The sequence below is a fragment of the Chenopodium album genome, chromosome 5, assembly GCF_948465745.1.
Source record: "Chenopodium album chromosome 5, dcCheAlbu1.1, whole genome shotgun sequence".
NCBI lineage: Eukaryota > Viridiplantae > Streptophyta > Magnoliopsida > Caryophyllales > Amaranthaceae > Chenopodium > Chenopodium album.
This window is the reverse complement of record NC_137838.1, coordinates 34,550,685-34,566,936: the sequence shown is the minus strand read 5'-3', so window position 1 is coordinate 34,566,936 and position 16,252 is coordinate 34,550,685. Positions and strand designations below refer to the sequence as shown.

The 16,252-nt window shown below is 38.4% G+C and overlaps 1 non-coding gene across 1 annotated transcript; it reads left to right on the top strand.

Annotated features, from left to right (window-relative positions):
* The first annotated feature begins 15,182 nt into the window (after positions 1–15,182).
* LOC145633558 (small nucleolar RNA R71) lies at positions 15,183–15,289 on the top strand. Its single transcript, XR_014112870.1, has one exon. It is a non-coding gene; the product is annotated as a small nucleolar RNA R71 (small nucleolar RNA).
* The last annotated feature ends 963 nt before the right edge of the window (positions 15,290–16,252 follow it).

Here is a 16,252-nt window from a genome sequence, read left to right as displayed (position 1 = left end):
GCATTCCATATTTTGGGAAAAACTCTTAAACTCCATTAACACTTGGGTTTTGGTCGGACCTTGCTAACTCCAAGGTAGCGGACCTAAAAAGTCGTGTTCCTCCTTTGTGGGTGGATACCGTTGGAGGCACGGCATTTGCGGTGCTCATGGCTTTCAAGTAAGAGCCCGTTTTGAGAGGGCGAGTGGTTCCTTGGGTCGGGGTTGTTTCCGCGGTGAGTAGGACTCACCAAACCCCAACAAAAATCACGCCCAATAAGATAATTTGGACGACCGGTTTAGGTTTCTTTTTAATCTTATTGATTAATTCAAGTGATCACAAATATTTTAGAATAATGTGTCACATTAATATTCAACCAATTTAGCTTAATAATAGGTTGGAGCAAGTTGAATATTTTGTTTGTATGCCTTTGAGATCGAAGGAATCACTTTTCACTTTAAGAATCGAGTAGAGGCCAATACGGGCGAATGTGACTCTATGACTCACTTTGTACCATCATCCCCAATCTTCCATTTGTGGTTCCGAACCATATGGAGTTAGTAATCTCATGGATTATGAATGGGTGTAACCTTCACGGGTCAGTCGTTGTTGCCTATCGTTGTCCCTTGATCGTGGTTGCCTTTTATGATCCGTGAATGGTTTACAAGTTCCTTACAAACTTTTTGGGGGCTCCCTACTTTCCTTGTCCCAATCGTAATGTCAATTCCCACTTCCTATGAGTGCCAAGCATATTCACAACATGCTTTAACGTAGGCGCACTTCGAAGGACGCCTACAATTTGGCGACTCCCTTGGGGAGGATTCTTGGTTATTTATTGATTTGAGTGATCAGTATATAATTCAGATGAGTGGATGAGACTTGAAAGATTCTTGAACTGTATTCATGCGATTTAATTAGCATTTTCACATATGCATATGCTTTTTAGGTTACCTATTTTGCCACAATAGTACGTGTTCTACGTATGTGGCTAGCCCGGGGGATTTATGCTCTATCAACCCGAAAACACTCATGGCAATAAGGGTTCATCCGAGTTTTTAAATCCACCCACACCATTGAGTCGAGTTCGATTTCGTCACGAACTCACGGAGCCGCCCGTTGGCTTACACCCTCAAGGGAGGCTGCCTTGCTAACGTGTCCAAACTCTTAACCATGGTACCCTTTGACACCTAAATAAGCTTGACCATAGTAGAACATAGATCATGACTTTAGGTTGCGAACTTCATTGCATCATTCGTTACAATGTGCTTATATGTGCATCTTTTTTTAACTTTTTATTTATTTATTTTTTTCTCTTATCTAACCCTTTTTTTTATTATTAGAGTCCAGATTTTTTTTTTAATTTTTGAGTCACCCTGATTTTTATTCCCGTATATTGCACAAGAGTCATCTTGTTTTGGTCATATCCGGATTTCTAGAAAGAGTTACGTGTCGTGAAACCTATGGATCTGTAGCCCCGAGTTTTATCTTTTATTTGAAGTTAGTTTTGTTCCAATCAGAGTCACAGCTAAAAAGTTATAACTAATATACTACAACATGTCCAGTTTAGGTGTCTTTTTAGCGTCAACTTTCTTCTTTTTTTTTTTAATTTTTTTTATATCTTTTCATGTCAAACTAGTCTTAGCCAAGTCCTTTTATCCGTGTCAACTCGTATAACATACGATTATAGATTTTTATTTTTAATTAATTATTTATTTATTATACCCATGAGACATAACTCTTCTAGAATTCTAGTCCTCTTCCTAGTTTCTTGTGATGGATTGTTGTGCTAACCTTAACATGTGTTTCTTATTTATGAATAACGATTGCCAAGGGACCGTTTTCACCTAGTAAATAGCACAAACATTAAAATTGGACAAAATTAATCAAGTTAGTTTGTGTTTTAGTCATCCGTGCTATTTGGTCATTGGGTCCTTTGTTTTTCACATTGTCCTCATGTCTAGCCATGTGATCATACCACGAATCTTAATAAACTCACATAATCACACATGTTGAGTCATTGAACACACTTTGTCTTCGAGTAATGCACTATATTGTTTATGATCGTATACCAGAACCATGCATGCGTCGTTTTCCGTCGTAATAGGAACGAGTGAAGTATTTCCCATCAGTTTTCAAAATTTTTTCATACTCTTCCTTTCCAATCCGAGTATTGATTCAATGCATTAAGTGAGCTCATTTTGTTCCATAGTACCTGAGTTCAAGAATCACTAGTTAAGAGTTGGAAAAATAAGGGGAATGTCATTCCTTCCTTCTTTTCTTCCAATCAAAGCATCAGCAATAACAAAATTCTTATGCCTCTTGGCGGTAACAAGTAATTCATAAGCATCCAAGAAGACGAAGCACAAGACAAGTTTCCTTACAAGATTTCATGCTTTTTTTACTTCTTTCGTTTCAACCCTTTTCCCCTAATAAGTCTAGCATAAGTTCTCCTTATCCTTATGTCTATATGCCAAGTTCTATCAATGAGCATTTCTTTCCTTTGCATTTGATCATGCCATTCGCAAAAAAAAAAAAAAAAAAAAAACACAATTGCCGAACTAAACACAAGGGATACCAATGATTTGAGGCACCTTTCCAACCCTATCATTCCCCTTAAACCATTTTCAATCACATATCCATTTCTTCATCAACCACTTTGAGCCTCGTCTAACGTTTCACCTCATTTATTCAACCCTTATTCACCTAACCCTGGGATGGGAAGGTGTGCAAATTGTGTAACATTCAGAAAGCAAGTTCAGCTAAAAAAACATAAGAAAAAAAATGAGTAAATAAAAAAGCAATGCCTAAAGGCAAGTGTTCCAATGTCTTTGATATAAACACATCTCAAATTACGTATCTCATCGAGTGCTTGGTACTGTGCCTAAGAAACATGAATGCTAAGTGAGTGATGGACCGCATGATCTGAGATTGCCCACATTGATTCAAAGGAATGGAAAAAATAAAACGAAAAGCAAAAAAATAAAAAATAAAATAAAAAATAAAATAAAAAAAACAAAGCAAATGTTTAAAATAAACTTGCAAAATTCAAAAATTTCAAATTCACAATTACACATCTTAGGGGTTCTATCGGGTTTTGAGCCTTTTACCCTTTTCTTCTTTAAACCATCAGCTTAGCCACATTACAACCCTTGAAAGACCTCTTTGAGGTGTAAATACACTTGTGCAAAGTTCGGTTAGAGCTACATTTGGCCTGATTCCTAACGGATACGTAGGCAACCTCACATTGAGGTGCGGCCACATTCATATGCATGATCGTGTCAAAGAATATCCAATGCTAAATCCTATGAACCTATCCATCTAGAGCTAGACCTGGGGGCTTGATCCTACATCATTTAGCCTACCCAGCCTATAGAGTCACCATTTTGACTCTTCTCACATAAATTTCTATCACCATAGTCTTTGCAGCCAGCCTTAGTATCACATTCACACACTTCACTCACACATCTATATCCATATCCATATGATCTTTCCCTTTAAGAACCCTTTTTCATGAAATCTTGTTTCAACACTATGCATGCTTCATCATCTTTCACGACAACATTCATTAGAAGAAACATTGTATACTTGCTTAGCTTCCTGACCTGAGCAAAATTCATTGTTTCATACATCGCATATCGTGCTTAGCTCCTTGACCTAAGAAACATTCATTATGTAATACTCAATAATCACTTCATCTATATACGTGCTTAGCTTCCAGACCTAAGTGACATTCAAGATTGTTTCTTTACACCATATACGATGATTAGCTCCATGACCTATGTTCAATTCATTCATCTATCGTGTCACATGATGTAATTGTCCTTAGCCTCCTGGCCTAAGAACATGCATCATGCATACATTATTTTCAAGACAAGTAATTCAATCCATACAATTCATTTCATCTTGCTCAAGGAGGAAGTTCAAAACTTCTTCCCTTTTTCATCAATTTCTTTTGGGGAAGTTCAAAAACTTTTTCAAAATTTTTATTGAGGGAATTTCGAAAACAAAACTTCATTTTTCACTTTTTTCTTTTTCGGGAGAAAGTCACTACCTTCCACTCGTCTCATGACAAAAATGGTGGAAAATTATTGCTTTTGCATTTTCTGTTGCTTGTGTTTGCACACACACACCATATACACACACAACCACAAGTTATACACATGTCATGTCATGTCAAGTCAAGCTTGGTCAAGTTAGTTGGTCAAGTCAATCATAGTATATACGAGTCCCTTGGCAAATTTATTTTGCAGATCTCATTTATAGCCCATGTCCGGGGACAAGCGGACCATCTACAGCCCACGTTTGAGGATAAGCGGACCATTTACAACCCACGTTCGGGGACAAGCGAACCATCTACATCCCACGTTTAGGGACAAGCAAACCATCTACAGCCCACGTTTGGGGACAAGCGAACCATTTACAGCCCACTTTTGGGGACAAGTGAACCAGCTACAGCCCACGTTTGGGGACAGTCAAACCTGCCAAAATCAGACAAGTCTTTCCTCAAGCATGGAAAGTGACATCTGGTGGATTTCTTCAAGCATAGAAAGCCGCCAAATTCATATGTCGACTTTCCTCATGCATGGAAAGTATTATCCAATGGATTTCTTCAAGCATAGAAAACCGCCAAATTCATATGTCGACTTACTTCAAGCATGAAAAGTATCATCCGGTAGATTTCTTCAAGCATAAAAAGCTACCTAACTCGTCAGTCGGCTTTCCTCAAGCATGGAAAGCATTTCAACAAACGTCATCTGGTGAATTCTTTCAAGCATAAGAAACTACCAAACTAATTTGTCACCGATACACTGGTGTTAGATAAGCGTTCTAACCCTTTACTATTTTATCTGTGGAATTAACATTTTTTGCAGGTATCGGCGTATAAAAAGTGATTTAGGATCGCAGAACATCTTAAATCATTCTCTGTCCCTATTGACTACATTGACTATCGTTTTCGAAACTAACGTTTCTACAAACTCAGTCAAAGTGGGGGCTTCTGTAGACACCTAAAAATGTCTCCCCAAAACAAAACTCGATGATGAACAACCTTTCACCGCCATTATTGGTCGGGTTGAGTATTTCATCTTGGGGTGCTTAAATCCATATTTCCATTTCATAAAACCAACCCAACTCCTATCCCATTTTCCCAAACCATAACTTATTTTCCTCTTTTCGTGCCTTTAAACCCAAAATAATTCATTTCGTGTCCTTTAAAATCATTCATTTAGTGTTCTTTTTATAAAAATGTTTAGTCGAGTTTATTTTGGTCCATAATCAGGGTCCAATGATTTAATAATTGGATGGGGCATTAAAAGAGCTTTCCAACGATATATTATAATCCCAAATCCAAGTTATAACGAATAAGTTATGGCCAAAATATTAAATTGAGCCTAAATCGAACCTAAGCCCACCTTACCTACGACCCAATGATCATGTGGAGGGTCCAAATTATTTAATCCCATTCCTAAACCAATTAGGATTAATTAGAAACTTCTATAATTTTCAAAAAGATCTTAATTATCCTTTTTGAAAAGATAAGATTAAAGAGTTTGAAATTGAAAAAACTTTTCTTTTTAAAAGTCCTAATTCTATCCGAATTGAAATACGTTCAAAGATAGTCAGATATGATTTTCGTGCCTCATAATTTTTATCCAAATATTATATGGTTGGATCTTTCCAATGATATATTATAAGATCAATTCTGAGCTATAACGAAAAAGATATGAATCAAATATCAAACTCTATCCAAAACAGACACCGTCCCACTATTTCTTCCATATCTTTTATTCTACAAAATATTTTAATCTTATTCTAATTGGGCTATAAAGTAGACTTCCAGATATTTCCAATGATATCATAATTATCTTTTTCCAATTTCTAGAACAAAAGATATGATAAAAACAAAAACCGCAAAAACTGCTTTCTATCGAGTTATATTCTAATTTAATTCGGATCTTATCTTGTTTTATTCGACCCTTCTTTTTTCTCTGTAAATAGAGGTCATATTTCCCCTTTTTCAATCATCAACAAGGTTGATCACAAAATAATTCTCTTCTTTCTCTTTAGCCTAAACACTAGCCATCCTATTCTCTCAAAATACTTCCCCTAAGCACTCCAAGGAGTCCATACAATACCCGAAGTTCTATACTAAAACCAAGGCGTGAAAGTTATAATTAACTGAGGGTTTGGACAAAATTAAATCTAAATTTATGAAATTTAATTTTCATTTGATTTATATTTTTATTGAAGTTACTAACAATTTATTCATGATGTAGCAATTTAAAGAAACGCGCGGAATGTGAGTAATTAATTAATTTAATTACTCTTATTTTTTTTTTATATTGCTAGCATCATGATAAGGTTATTATTATTATTATTTGATTTGACTAACATTATTATGGTTAAATTGCTTCCAATATTAATTTTTATTTTATTATATTTATTGATCACCATATTGCATGTTAAAGGGAATATGTAATTGAAAATCACGCCTAATAAGATAATTTGGACGACCGGTTTAGGTTCATTTTTAATCTTGTTGATTAATTAAAGTGATCACAAATATTTTAGAATAATGTGTTGCATTAATATTCAACCAATTTATCTTAATAATAGGTTGGAGCAAATTGAATATTTTGTTTGTATGCCTTTGAGATCGCAGGAATCACTTTTTACTATAAGAATCGAGTTGAGGCCAATACGGGTGAATGTGACTTCATGACTTACTTCATACAATCATCCTGATCCTCCTTTCATGGTTCCGAACCATATGGAGTTAGTAATCTCATTGATTATGAATGGGGTGTAACCTTCACGGGTCAATCGTTGTTGCCTATTTTGTCCCTTTATCGTGGTTGCCTTTTATGATCCGTGAACGGTTTACAAGTTCCTTAAAAACTTGTTGGTGGCTCCCTACTTTCCTTGTCCCTAATTGTAATATCAATTCCCACTTCCTATGAGTGCCAAGCATATTCACAACATGATTTAACGTAGGTGCACTTCGAACGACGCCTACAGTTTGCTCGGGGAATTCTGAGGCTAGGGATATTTTGGTACTTTGTTAATTAATTAATTTTTACCGTCTCGTCTTTTATTAATTTAACTCGACTTGCAACGTTCGATCTGGACGCTCCTAACTTGATTTATGACGTCTATGTTTATAATACATACTCGAGTGACTCATTAATTTCTTTCGGATTAATTTGTCGTGATGGATCGTTAGTTGCTTGGGTGTGACCTAAAGGGTTTAGTCAAGATTAAGCTGTAATATTAATTATACATTAATATTACTAATCGAAAGCGGCTTCCAACTAGGCATTCTGATCGCTTGATCTCACTGAAAAATTAGCGTTCTAATAATTCCGAAGCAACTAATAATTCTATAAATTAGCTTTCTAATAATAAAAATTAGCTTCTATTGGAATAATACACTTATTCAAAGGACATCATTCCTATAAGACAGCAAAATAAAGATACTATTAAGGTAGTACTTGGATTTAATTGGATTAAGTTCCAAGAAAAGGTTAGAGATAAGTTTTACACTAGCTTCCTATAGAAGCAAAAGGCGGAAGAATTTTCAAATCTTAAAATGGAAGATGTGTTAGTGACAGGGTAAAGTCGTATCCCCTAATAAAAAATAATTACCTAAATCACTAAATAAGGCAGATAGGGAAGTAGGGTCGAACTCCACAGGGAAACAAGTCTTTTTAGTTCTAATTAATTATTATATTCTAAATTATCCAAGTAACCAATGTTTTTAGTGTGAAATCTATACTACGAAGAATGAGTTTAAGGAGAAAAGAAACAATAATAAGAAGGCCTAGGGTCACAGGTTCACCAATAATTAATATTCCGGGATAGAACAAAGTAATTAATAATTAACAATGCATAGATAATATGATTAACAGGCTCTCGCAATTTATTAACCAACATAGATCTAACAGGCTCTCGCAATTTATTAGACCGAAGTTCCTATTAAAAATAGCCTTTAATATTAAATCAACATCTGCTCGATTCATCAATTCAATATTGCTAAACATTCACAATCAAATTACATATGCTCGATTCATAATCTAATTGCAAAGAATTAAAACAATTCAATAGGAAATCATCATGCAATATCAACAATCAATAATAACAAACTATCCCTTCATATTAATCATGGATCCCCATAAACCCTATAATTAAACTACTCACTAATCATCATAACTAAACCAATCCAATAAGTAAATAAGAACATAATTAAGAAAACAATTAAAATAGCTGAAATTAAAAAGGGAAGAAATTGTACCAAACTAAATTTGGAATTAATTAAGGAATTAAGAACTAGAGTTTAGAGAGAATTTAAGAGAGAGAAAAATACTAAGTAGAGAGAGAAAGTCTAAGAGAAAGAGGTAAGTAAATAATCCGTACAAAACGTATATATACTTCTCCTAAAACACGAATTAAACTAAGCCTAATCAGACTCTAGAAAAACACGCGCCCGATCGGGCGAAGGGGCGCCCGATCGGGCCCGCCTTTTTTACAACGCCCAGTCTAATGCGCCGCGCCCGATCGAGCCTACGCTCACCCGATCGGGCGCGCCTTTCCTAGATAGCAGTCATGTGCGCATCCGCCCGATCGGGCGTATGCTTGCCCGATCGGGCCTGGCCTTCATCTTCAAGGCTTGGACTTCGATTGGGCTAGATTTCTCGGCCCAATCCATATTTCCTCTCGGGTCTCGAATACATGGTCTAATTGCCTCTTGATCCAAATAACCGAGCCCTTAGTCACCGGCTTTCACCGATCTTGGGCTCCAAAAGTGGTCGTGTCCTTCTAGCTTCCGTAGTCGATCCAATAAGACCCGGGAAAATGCTCCAAGAGTGCAATTTCCTGTAAAATATAACTAGAACTACGAAAATACTAGAACACACAAATTAGTAATAAAAGTGGCCCGAAAGAGCCAAAAACACTACTAATGATGACCACGGGACGGGGGTAAATCACTATATAAAATAGACATATCAAACTCCCCCAAGCCAAACCTTTGCTTGTCCCTAAGCAAAGAGCTCATCAATGAACATATAAAACATACTTCACCCCAATAAACAAATCAAAAGCCAACGATTCAAGGTAAAATTAAATGAACATGCTTCAAAATCAATCAATCTTATTCATCTAATCACCCTTCCTCCCCAACAATTGTCAAGTAGAGCAAACCACAAGAGCATATAGAATTCAAGACTAGTGCTCACACACTCGACTCTCATTTATGTGGCGAGTAAAGAATATACTCGATCGCTCTCCATCCCAACCCCTTTAATGTGAACAATGCCCTCCCAACTCACACTCTCGTGTGTATAAAAACATTGAACGCTCATCCTACTAGTCGACTCGAAATATGTCAAATCATAACTTGCATTGATAAGCAACACTTTCACATTTACATAACTTCTATGCACAAGGTCGGAAGGTCTTTTAAGCTTGTAATGTAAGGCTAGGGTAAAGGTAGGATAAATTTGGGATCATGTGAGAGAAAAGCTATGCTAAAAGGGAGCCAAATCCTAATAAACCCATGATAAAAAATAATGATCATACACATCTCCAGCATAACCAACTCCAAACAACAATCCACCAAATATACTCCAAACAATATAAACAATCCCAACACTTACAATTTCACAAATAAAAATATGACAATATGGAACAAGAGTGAAAAACAGACCCTTTAACTCATAACTTGAAATATTTACATTGAAACTCAACTTTTTTTTTTCTTTTCTCTTGATTAACCTTCACTTAGAACATTTGAACATCAAACATTTTTTCCTTTTTTTTTTCTCTTAGAAGTTCACTTTCTTTTTTTCAAATTTCTCACTTTTCTTCTTTGAACTTCTTTTTTTTTTCCATCACACTTTTATTTTTCTCAAATATATACAACTTTCAAACTCATAAAAACAAAAAATATGATCAAGAACAAATTACTTCTCAAAACCCACCCAAATTGTGCAAATAAAGTGCACACTACAAACTCCCTCACCTCACTCACTAATAGCTCCCCCAAGCTAAGCTTGGGACTAGTAACCAATGGGGCAATTAAGTCTTGTAATGTGGCTATAAACAATAAAAGGGCACAAGCAACAACATGGGTGACAAGAAGGGAACAAATGTATCTAAATACTCTGAAGGCTACCTAAAAGAATGAACGCCTTCGTCCTCCTCATGTGCATAATAAAAAGTCATGAAACACTACTCATAGTTGCAAATCAATACTCAAATTCATTGACATACCAGGAATTATGGAACTATCACACATTTCCTAACCAAATCAACTAGTCAAGCACTATATTCACAAGTAGTTGGGCAAAATTGACGCAAGTTTAGGAATCCAAACAATTAGACTTCAAATCATGACCAACAAATCCACAAAATTCATCATCAAATACCAAGAATCAAAACAATTTTCTCAAGTATGGGGCACAGGGAAGTATGATTTACAATTCATTGGAACGTATTTTTAAATTTTTTCTATTTTTTCAATTTTTTTGTATTTTTCAAATATAAGAAAGCAATAAAAACTACACTAGGAAAGCATATAAAAACTATACTAGAAAGCAAATAAAGAGAGAAAAGGAAGAGAATTTCCAAGGTGAAAGAATACCCCCCAAGCCAAATCAAGCAATTCCCTCATTGACTTGGGAGAGTACCCTACTCCTCATCCTCATCCATCCTAGAATAACCCCCGCCGTGGCTAGAACCGGCTCCTCCATGGATAGAGCCACCACCGCCATACCCCGAACCATCGGCATAGTAGTTAGGGTTTACATTCCCACCCATACCACCATATCCGTGGACCGAAGAGTAGTCCACATAAGTACCATAAGCACCGGGGTGAGAATACCCTCCTTGGGGGTATTGGAACCAATCGGGAGTAAGGGAATCGGGAGGAATAGCCCCCCGACGGGCATAATCATCATACATTGGGTAAAGGCCCCTCCCTAGGTTCCTCTCAATAAGACCAACCCGCCCATCTAGGGTGCTTAACCTAGAGTCTAGGTTTTGCATCATGCCCTCAACCCTCCCTTGCCCCGTCTCAATATGGTCTAGTTGGCTCCTAAAAGCCGAAAAGTCATATGGGGCATTTGGGTCGACATTGTAATCGACCGAGGAAGTGGGCATGCCGTAGGTGAAAGGTGGGGGTGGTTGGTAGTGGGGTGAGTGGTGAATGGGGGATTGGTGAGGTTGTGGTGAGGGATGAGGTGGTTGAACCTCACCTTGACCATCTAACTCGAAAGTATAAGAGGGCTTCCCCCTCTCAAATTTGGTCAAGGCGGGGTTGGGTAAGGTAAAGGCTTGGTCCCTCCTACCCGATTGTCGGTGGACAATCCACCAAGTATCACTCCCCACCGGTTGTACCCAGTTCAAGCTCCCTAAATAGGGTAGGTCCATTAGGTTCGATCCCACAACTTTTCTATGGCCATCGGGGTTCCAACCTAAGTGTTTCCTAGCTATATGGGTCACTAACCCCCCAAAGTAAATAGGCGCTCTAGACCTACTAGCCTCGGCCGCATTGGCCGCCCTTTGGAAATGGTTGGCTATCCTATGGGGTATGTTTAATATTTCAGCATTAGGGATTAAATAGGATGCCAATAGTTCCAATTCATCCCTCCGAACATTTGCCGGTTCATGCCTCCCAAAAATGGTGAGGCCGACAAATCTTTGCCAAAGTTTGGGGACAGGATGTTGAATCCACGTCCCTTTGGCATGTTGGAGGTTTACTAAATCCTACCCGGTTAACCTCTTATAGACCACAGCGGTGTGGTCTTGAGAGGGTTCAATAGGCTTGTCCAATTTTAAGTCAAACAACTTTCCAAATTCTTTTAAAGTTATTCTCACATCGTTGTTTAACAATCGAAATTGTACATGAGTGATAAGTGCATTCATTTTAATAACATTAAAACTTGAGACAAATTCCAATGTTAAATAATCATAAGTATCGTGGCACATTTGAAAAAAACCACTCATGCCTATGCCCTTAAACAATTTTTCTACGTATTTATCAAGACCTAGCCTAGCTAATGTAGGATGATGAATGAAACGGGTAGAAATTACCTGACGATCGATGAGGTTGATCATCCGAACCCGTTGCTCCTCCGAGGTGATTACAACCTCCTCCCATCCCGGAATTTGAAGGTCCGGGTTGATTGTTGGTTGTGGTGCACGTGAGCTCTCACCCCTTTGATTCCTTGAACGCTTGGAGGCCATAGTCTTTAAATGGTGGAAAAAATTGAGGATTCTCTCTCTTAGGGTTTGAGAAGAGTTGAGAGAAAATTAGGGAAAATTAGTATAGATTGTAGAGGAAGATGAGGGGAGATGGAATATGTAAGAATTTTTTATTTTTGATGGAAGAATTAGGTAAGATCTTGGATTGAAGTGTAAGTTTAAGGTTTGAAAATGGAGGTTTTAGAGAGAGAAAGTGAATGAAGAAGATGAAATAAGGAGAAAATGTGGAAGGAAAGAAAGAGGAGAAAAGAAAATAAAGGGGGGACGGCCTGAAGACGCGCTCGATCAGGTGAGCCTCGCCCGATCGGGCGAATGTGCGGAATTCCAATTCTCAAGTTGCGCACCCGATCGGGCGAGCTCCGCCCGATCGGGCGCGAATGCGAACGAAATTTTCGCCCTTTGCTCGCCCGATCGGGCGAGCTTCGCCCGACATATCTTTTTCTTTTACTCGATTTTCCAAAAAAATTGCCCGATCGGGCAAGCTTCGCCCGATCAGGCGAGAATTGCCCCTGAATCCAACTGTGCTTGCGCGCTCGATCGGGCTGTTTCGCCCGATCGGGCGAATTTAGTTTCGATTTTTAGCTTGCTTTCGCGCCTGATCGGGCAACGTCGCCCGATCGGACGAAATTGCTGCTGAATTCTGGGTAGCTTGCGCGCCCGATCGGGCCCGAGAGAGCCTTATTCCTCGATTTCGTTTCTTCTTCAAAAATTTTCTAAGTCTTTATACCTGTCAAATTCATACCTGTACAACAACACTTAAAACTGGTGAAATATCACTCTCCTCGCCTCTCTAAAAAAAATAAAAATAAAAATAAAAAAATAAAAATTAAGGAAAAGGAAAAACTAGCCTAGAAAGCAATAAAATACGGGTTGCCTCCCGCAAAGCGCTGGTTTATCTAGGTCCCGCACGACTTTCTCACCACCTTGAAGCTCATGTTGGAAGTGGAGTTAGGAGAGTCTCCTCCACATCTCTAATGGTAGCACCTTCATGATACAATTTCAACCTTTCGCCATTCACCTTGAATTCTTCACCTTTGTCATTCACCAACTCTACCGAACCAAATTTGTTCACCTTTGTGACAGTGAAGGGGCCGGACCATCTAGACTTCAACTTTCCTGGGAAAATTTTCAATCTAGAATTAAAGAGAAGAACCTTATCGCCCGGTGCAAACTCTCTTGGTAAGATCCTCTTGTAATGCCACTTCTTGGTCTTCTCCTTGTAGATCCGCGCACTATCATATGCCGACAATATAAACTCATCCAACTCATTGAGTTGAAGGAGTCTCTTCTTACCCGCGGCCTTAGGATCCATATTAAGCTCTTTGATCACCCAAAAAGCTTTGTACTCCAATTCTACGGGAAGATGACATGCCTTACCATAACCAATCTATAAGGTGAAGTACCGATCGGTGTCTTAAATGCTGTTCGGTATGCCCAAAGTGTGTCATCAAGCTTCATGCTCCAATCTTTCCTTGACTTGGCTACTACCTTTTCTAGGATCGCCTTGATTTCCCTATTAGAGACCTCAACTTGACCACTAGTTTGTGGGTGGTAACTAAGCCCTGTTCTGTGATATACGCCATACTTCTTGAGGAGAATATCCAATTGTCTTTCATGGAAGTGGGTACCCCCATCACTAATAATAGCTCGTGGAACACCAAACCTGGGAAATATAATCTTCTTGAAGAGCTTAATGACTACCTTGGAATCATTTGTTGGTGAAGCTATGGCTTCTACCCACTTGGACACATAATCTACGGCTACAAGTATGTAACAATTCCCATTGGAAGATGGGAACGGCCCCATATAGTCGATACCCCAAACATCAAATATTTCAACTTCGAGAATTCCAGTTTGGGGCATCTCATGCCTCCGCAAAATGTTGCCAGTCCTCTGGCAAGAGTCACAAGCCTGCACAAAAGTGTTAGCATCTTTAAACATAGTAGGCCAAAAGAAGCCTGACTCATTAATCTTAGCCACCGTTTTAGTGGGGCCATGATGTCCACCATAGGGTGAAGTATGACAACTGGTAAGGACGCCGTGAACCTCCCATTTGGGAACACACCTGCAAAATAATCCGTCTGCACACTCACGAAACAAAAAAGGGTCATCCCAAAAATAATGTTTAACATCATAAAGGAATTTCTTTTTCTGTTGGTAGGACAAGTCAGGAGGTAGAGTACCACCCACTATATAATTAGCAAAATCGGCGTACCAAGGGTGATGCTCTACAACTGCATACAGGTTATCATCAGGGAAAGAATTATCTATAGGTAAAGAATCCTTACCCTCATCATACCTGATACGTGACAAGTGGTCTGCCACTACGTTCTCTGCTCCCTTTTCTGTCATGGCAGGGTCGGAAGATGATGAGGGTGATGCTTGGCTTTTCTGGCCGGCATTAGGATGATAATATTTTTGCTGTGGTGGGGGTTGCTGTTGTGGTTGTTGTGAAGGTGGAGGGTTTTGTACATTGGTACTCTGGTATGAAAGATAAGGATGGTTTTTATAACCGGCATTGTAGGAATTGGAATAGGGGTTATTTTGCCTATAAGTTTGGAAGGCATTAACTTGTTCCATAGAGCTCCTACAATCTTGCTCCCAATGACCTACAATTCCACAATTTTCACAAAAAGCTTCATGGTTAGCAACAGCAGAAACATTAGCTACAGAGTTAGGAGCAGCAGTAAGAATATCTAATTTTTGACAAATAGATGTTAATTGAGCTTGCAAAAAGGATACGGAATCGACATTATGTTTTCCCTTATTTGCAAACCCCCTCGGATTCCCATATTAGGAATTGTGTATTGCCATGTCTTCGATAACATGTCCTGCGTCATCCACATTTAAATTCATAAACCTCCCACTAGCTGCCGAATCTAGTACTGATCTAGAAGAATTTCCAAGTCCATTATAAAATGCTTGGATCAATTGCCATTGTGCTAGATTGTGGTGGGGGCACTCTCTATGTAGATCCTTGAACCTCTCCCAAGCCTCATATAACGTTTCGTCGGCCTCTTGAGCGAAGTTCTGAATAGCACTTCTTAGTACCGCTGTTCTCTCTGCAGGATAATATTTATTATAGAAATTCAAAGCAAGAGTTTCCCAGTCAGTAATACCAAGTGCAATTCTATTCAAACCATTAAACCATAATTTTGCTTTGCCACATAATGAAAAGGGGAAAAGAATCTCCCTGATTTGGTCCTGCGTGACCCCGGCTTGTCTAATGGTGTTACAATATTGGCAGAAATCTGCGATGTGAAGGTTAGGATCTTCACCCTTAGCTCCGCTGAACTGCTTCCTCTCTATCATAGTGATAAATTGGGGCTTGATATCAAATTGAACTCCATCTGAGACGGAGTAAGAGTAAGGTGCGGAAAATCTGTGAGCTTCGGTTGCGAATAATCACTAAGTTTCTTCTGGGCCGTCATCTCTGATTCTGAAGGAATATCTGTATCACTAGAATCAGGGGGAGGATCTTTTCGATCATTGTCCTCCTCAGAACCCGTCGGAATTTGTCTATAAAGTCTCCTTTGCCTATGAAAAGAACGCTCGATCTCTGGATCAAAAGGGATGTCACCTGATCTAGAACACCTGGGCATAAACAAAGAACTAAAGACAAATATGAGATTTGCCTCAAAGAACTAATGTTCTCTGAGGCAAAAGGGAGGATAATCTAGACTACGAAAATATAACCAGAAAATAAAAATAAAACCGTCTCCCCGGCAACGGCGCCAAATTTTGACAGGGTAAAGTCGTATCCCCTAATCAAAAATAATTACCTAAATCACTAACTAAGGCAGATAGGGAAGTAGGATCGAACTCCACAGGGAAACAAGTCTTTTTAGTTCTAATTAATTATTATATTCTAAATAAGCCAAGTAACCAATGTTTTTAGTGTGAAATCTATACTACGAAGAATGAGTTTAAGGAGAAAAGAAACAATAATAAGAAGGCCTAGGGTCACAGGTTCACCAATAATTAATATTCCGGGATAGAACAAAGTAATTAATA